The sequence below is a fragment of the Lepeophtheirus salmonis genome, chromosome 11 (assembly GCF_016086655.4).
Source record: "Lepeophtheirus salmonis chromosome 11, UVic_Lsal_1.4, whole genome shotgun sequence".
Lineage (NCBI taxonomy): Eukaryota > Metazoa > Arthropoda > Copepoda > Siphonostomatoida > Caligidae > Lepeophtheirus > Lepeophtheirus salmonis.
In genome coordinates, this window is record NC_052141.2 from 11,958,437 (window position 1) to 11,964,915 (window position 6,479).

Here is a 6,479-nt window from a genome sequence, read left to right on the forward strand (position 1 = left end):
AAAAATATTTCAATTGTCAATTGTGAAGCTGAGAGAGTCTTATGTATGATACATAAGAAAAATATTTCCAAAGTAGGTGCTAAGAAATTAATATTATTATTGATCACCAAATCGAATGAATGTTTTGTCAACACGTAAATATTAACAATATTTTTTAAATAATTTATTACTTTATTGCCTAATTTCTATTCTTTATATTTTGTGCCAAAGTTATAAATTCATCCTTAATGACCCCTAAGAAGTAGTGAGGACACTTCCCTTAGGCTGATTCCTATTCTAGGGGCTCACATACTACCATTGCTTCATTGACATAATATCATACCCAACTTCTTCCTTGTGTTAGATTTAGATTTCGAATATTAAGGGGAACACCGAATTTAAAACTATTTCTCCCATTAGATTGTTTTGGCAGATTTTTCTTTTTCTAGCTGACATTTTCCCCCAAAAAATAACGTCATTGGTAGACGGATTTTTGAGATATCTGATGTGTATTTAAATATCCCTTCCCCCTAGCACACAATTTTTACAATTTATAGAAAAAAAATGTGCAAGCTGTCTGACCTGCCCTTTGGCCCTCTCTCTTGGGCAAGCAGCATTATTTTGACGTATTTGCTATTCCAAATATTTGGAAAAGGCATGGATCCCTCCGTGGAATCTGAATCAGGAAGGACACCATAACTGAGGGATTGTTTAATTTTTTAGTATGATATTCTTGAAGGCACTTTGCATGCAGTTATACACTACATTTTTCACACATAAATTTACTTCTTGCGGTACAAGTTTAACATTGATTAATATTGCCATCTTTATGTACAATCAAATAGAGAATACGGTCATATCTGACAACATAGTTTATGATCCTTTTCATCGATATAACCCTTGTTATATTGATTGAAATTTTTGGGTTGAGGGATATCAAAATATATTTCTTTTGTAAGTGACTATATTGCATAGAAAAGGATATTAATTTTGACCCGAAGTTTGAAACTAAAATAAAACCATTGTTGTCCTTCATTTTTGGAACAATTAGTCTTTTTGTGAAGGCAAAATCAACTTTCTCCCTGCTTTCTGTTCAGTGAATGACACATTTTTAGTCTGTTTTCTCATGGATTTCCCATAGCACAAATTCTTTTTGCTGATAAGTAATCAATTAATGGAAGGCCTGTCGAAAATAATTTGCAGCTTTGTTGGTATTGAAATCCAGTTAAATTGGATAAATCATTAACAACATTTTCTCTCAACCCAAGATTTCCCTTTTGGGCTTGTCTTAGGGTTTGAGTTTTCATTGTAAATAAATCAAAAGAATGTAAGTATTCTCCCTTAGAATAGCGGGCCCAAATTTTATAGCAAAAACAAATAGGGGTTTCTCGAATGAACTGTTTAGCCTGATGTCTTGCATAATATGGAACCATACTTTCGTCAATTGCTGAATATTCAGGCGTGGGTTCTAAAATTATGATTGTACAGCCTTCAAGAATAGCCTCAGTCCAATGCCTGACTTTTCGATTTTTGTCTTGTCTACAAAATGAATATATTTTCTATTGCTTCAAAATCGATCCTGTCTAATATTATTGGCTAAAATATCAGGAACTGATTATTGAATTTGAGCTCTATCCTTTTTATCCGGTCTAGAAGATGTGCTGGATAAAAAAAATGTAACTAATGAAAACAAAGACATGATGAAGCAAGTATGATGATATCAGCTGTTTCTTTCTTCCATTTTATATATCTTTGATCTCTTTTACAGTTTTTCTTTTTTTGGATTTCTAATTATTTCTTCGTCATTGTCATAACTGTGATGAAGAAAAAAAGGGAGTGAGAGAATACCCCTTCCGATACTGTTTATATCTCCTTCGTTGCCTTCAGAATTGCTGGAGTCCTGATCCAATTCATCATTTTTAGGGAAATCAAGAATTATTTCTTCCACTTTGACATCTGATGGAAAATCCGATACAAAATAAATAAATAACGTTTCCCGCTTGAAAAAATCCTTGGACGACATTACAAAGATCCAACGGACTTTTAATTATGCAAGAATTAGTCAACCAGATAACATAAACCATTGGGGACATTTGCAAGTGAGGGGAGGGGGGAATTAAATGAGAAAATGTGTGTTGTTTTTTCCCGAATACAAATTTGAGAAAATAACTTTTTAAATTCTTTTAACTTGAACAAAAACTCTTATTTATAAGAGACAAATATTAAAAAAATGAATACATTTTCGATAATTTGGACTTTGAAAATTATTTAGGCAAAATTGGGTGATCCTTGGCCCTTTTGGTTCTGGCACGGCTGTGAAAGATTGTCTACTGAATCTTGGCCTCTTTTTTTTTTTTTTTTTTTTTACAATAAAAAATGAAACACTATTAAATCTTGGGTCCAAAGGCTTGCACTAATATTTAAATATATGAAAGAATTTTATAACAGTTTAATGTTTAAAATAAAATAATTAACTTCTTCTTGCTTAATTCAAAAATAAACATGGGAACATGTTATTGAGATCATACCTATAATTAATCAATTCTGCTGAAAAATAATAACAACATCGTGTTATCATCGCATGTAAATATATATTCTGTAAGCTTTATTTGAAAACTAGTATTGTTTTTTGTTTGATCAAGAATGACATAGGTGGACAGGGGTGTCCGCAGGATTATATTTTGGAGAGGGCTTTGTTTTTGGAATTTAAAAAAATCCCATAAATTATAGTTAAAAAAAAATTAATTATACATTTTGGAAAAAAGATTAGAAAAAGTATATTTTTAGAAAAAAAATTCAAAAATCCATGGCTATTCTTAAAAAAATAAATTTTTAGTAAAATTTTAAAATAACGAGTTTTTTAGAATGTTTTTTTCTTCAAAATTCCATAATTATTCTCTAAAAATTAAATTTTTGTATGTTTGTATTTCTTCGAAAATCAACGGCTATTCACAGAAAATTAAAAATCTTATTACTTTATTTTTTGAAAAAAGATTCAAAAATAAATAGCTATTCAAAATTCTATAGCTATACTCAAAAAATTAAATTGTTTGGAAAAAAATTTCAAAAGTCCACAGCTGTTCACAAAAAAATGTATTCTTTAGAAAAAAAATTCAAAAATCTTGAGCTGTTGATTTAAAGTAAAAATTTTATGGAAAAAAAATTAAAATATTATAGTAAAAATTTAATATTCCTTTATTTGCAGGCTACAACCCCTCCAGCCTACACCCTGCGTACGCCACTGGTGGGTATTATTGTTGATAATCGGTCCAGCATCGAATTATTTTCTGGTTCGGTCTGAAGGAATTTTTTTTTTGGTGGACCGATGTAGATTGATTTTTCGGCCAGATCGTGTACTGATATTTTCAGGTCTCACTTTATTGGCCGATTTTTTTTTCATTGTCACCCTACGGAGTGTTTTTTTTTTCGGTTTCATATATTATGAGAACCCAAATTTCCTTTCTTTTCTTGATCAGTGATTCCCAAGCTGTGTGTCTTGACTCTAAAAGGGGTCGCTACACCCACCAATGGAGTGAGATGGTCAACTCTCCGTTAGTGAACATGCTTCTATAACGTGCTTTGTGAACTGAGTGAAAAAGAGATCCCAAAATTAAACGTATTTAATGAAATGATAAACAATTGTACAATGATTAATAATTACGTCACTTAAATTTTGATTTATTTTTCGCTCGTAAATAGCCATTCAAATTCTTATAAATACTTATTTTAAGAGAATATTAACAACATGAGCTTCGGGGATTTAACAATATATATTTTGTTAATTCTTTAGTAAAAATAAAGTTTTTCTAAGAAATATTAATTATTTTATGCGTATTTGGGTAGTCAAATTAAAACATACTATTGTGGATGAGATTGTGTGTATTAATAGCTCCAGTATTAGATGTTTTCGGCTATAATTCTACCCCTTAGTCCTCAAAAGGAAAATTATAGAAACAATTTTGAGGCAAAATGTTTAATTAAAATAAGTGAACCTCGATTGTAAATAGCTAAATATACTAATAAATTATATATAATCTGACTTAATATTTTGGGAACGCAATGAAAAGTACTTGCGATAAAATGTACAAATTCAAGGTATAAAATATCTTAGTTCACAAACAGTGGATTAATTTACTTTGGGACGAATGTGAACATTCTATTATACACTTTGGAAAACATACTCAGCCAATTATTATATTTATTCAAACTATGACGCAAGTCAATTACCACAAAGTCTGAGCCAGTTATGAATATGTTTGGCCTTTGTTTGTTTTGGTCTCGCAACTGCTGTTGCTCCTCTTACGAATATTGCAAATCTAATTGATTTCTGACTAGATCTCGTAAATTTGGAAGCATCAGTTTGAATTTTTTCTTCACTTAGTAAATGGGTTTTGTAAGAATACAATGTCAATTCCGGGTAGAAGTCAAAGAGATTTGGAGAGAGTCTATTCTGTACTCAAAAACATGAACAATTCCATATGGAGCATTAGCTGATTTTTCTTAATTATCTCAAACATCAAGGCGACAGGGCAATTTTCTTCTCGCATGACTAATGTACGGAATTATACTTACTTTATGAATAAATAATCTATATAGTTGATAATATTGTAGAGAAAAACGCGTGCAAGGAGGAGGGGGAAAAAGACATATGGTATCATTGTTTAAAATACTGATGTGATTATCATCTGCCTGCTTTATTATGATTTTTGAGGGTATAACGAATGTATTTATTAGCAAAATGTTTAATGAAGATATACTACGTATAATTGACTTTGACGTTTTTTATCCGTTACAGTAGATTTGAAAACGTCACACTCCATGAAATTGTAATTCATTATGAACCTTATTCTCAGAATAATAGCTAATGAAACGACAAAGTAGAGTATTTGAAATATATTTGAAGCTCAAAGTTTAAAAAAGAAGGCTTTAATTAAATATAATCTACATACTAAAAAATAAACCATTAAACATTTAAGTTAAATATACAAAATTAAACAATTAAAATCATATAACTATTAATAATAATAAATTATAAATACAGAATATTGAAATAATAGATTGATCCAGATAATTTTTTCTTGTTTTAACATCGGAATTCAGTTAAATATGTCATAACTTTAGGTTGCAATACACAAGCGAGATGTGGAGTTTAATCAAAAAGATCACCCCTCTTCTTCATGTGGAAGTTGCTATATACAATTGTGCACAGGATAAATATATCTCTACCAATGAGATCTAACTAATTATTAATAATAAAGTAAATGTCAAAATCATAAAATTAGACAATAAATATACTAATAAAAAAATGTTATAAATAAATTCATCGTAAAGATTTAGAGCAAAAGCTAATTATGTAGTAATGTCCGGTGATATTACTCCCTATTAAGAGCATCAAAAAGATTTTCCCCCGTTATTTTGGTATGCTTATATAACAACATACTATTATCATGATGGATATACACAATTGTTAATTATAATGCAACACCCAATGTAACTACCCTCGTTGTTGTGACCATTTAAACAGTTGTTTTTGCCTTTTATGAGTTTTCTGAACACCATTTCTTGGAGCCCATCAACCATAGCTAAGCCTTTAGTGATAAAAAAGTAATATTTATTGACTATGATATATTGGAAAACCTAATTATCATACCCAAGTCTTAAAGCGAAGTAAGTAGTCTCAGACAAACTAGTTGCAAACCATCCAAAGCAACTACCCCCGTAATTGTGACCATTTAAGCAGTTGTTTTGCCCTTTACTGAGTTGTGTATCATAATTCTTGATATGTTTAGCTAAAATAGAATCATATTTTATGGTTAGATTTAAAAAAAAATTGAATACTTACTGTGAGATAGTACAAAATTCAGAGTTCCATTTCGATATTCGTAAATACTTTTTACTGATAACTTGATCATCATTTGGTGTGGATGACTCAAAACATTTTTATATGTATTTCTATAAATGACATCAGTACCAACATCCTCCATTAATTTAATGATGGTTCCTCGGGAAGGGAATATGTTTACCCTTTTTTTGTAGATTTAGCTGGATGAGGTTATATTACATGCATAAGCATTTTTTTAAACGACTATGATGATTTTATAGATGAATATCCAATGTTATGAGATAGGAGGTTATATTAAAGGCATGCAATAAGCATCTGTTGTGTAGATTTCAAAGTTTTGTTTTATTCAGTTGACTACAAAATTATAATAATATTGAATGTATAAACGTTAAGATATTTTATTGATTTAATGATGCCATTGTTCTAAAATCTCCTCGGGTCACTATATTTAAAAAAAAATGTATGGAACTACTTTATTGATTTTAGTTGTTCAAAATGGGTCACTATATTTAAAAGGTATGGAACTACTGTTTTAGATCAACCGCTACTGATGTTTTCATTATATTGAACAAATATCTTACATAGACTATAAATATATGGTTAACTTTGGAAATCTAAAAAGTACACGATATATTCCAAAACAAATACTGTATACAGA

The 6,479-nt window shown here is 29.7% G+C and overlaps 1 long non-coding RNA gene across 1 annotated transcript; it reads right to left on the reverse strand.

The window, feature by feature from the left end:
- Positions 1-4,857: 4,857 nt before the first annotated feature.
- Positions 4,858-5,986, reverse strand: LOC139906590 (uncharacterized). Its single transcript, XR_011782224.1, has 3 exons — positions 5,822-5,986; positions 5,630-5,768; positions 4,858-5,567 (listed from the first exon to the last, which is right to left on the reverse strand). It is a non-coding gene; the product is annotated as an uncharacterized lncRNA (long non-coding RNA).
- Between the last annotated feature and the right edge of the window lie 493 nt (positions 5,987-6,479).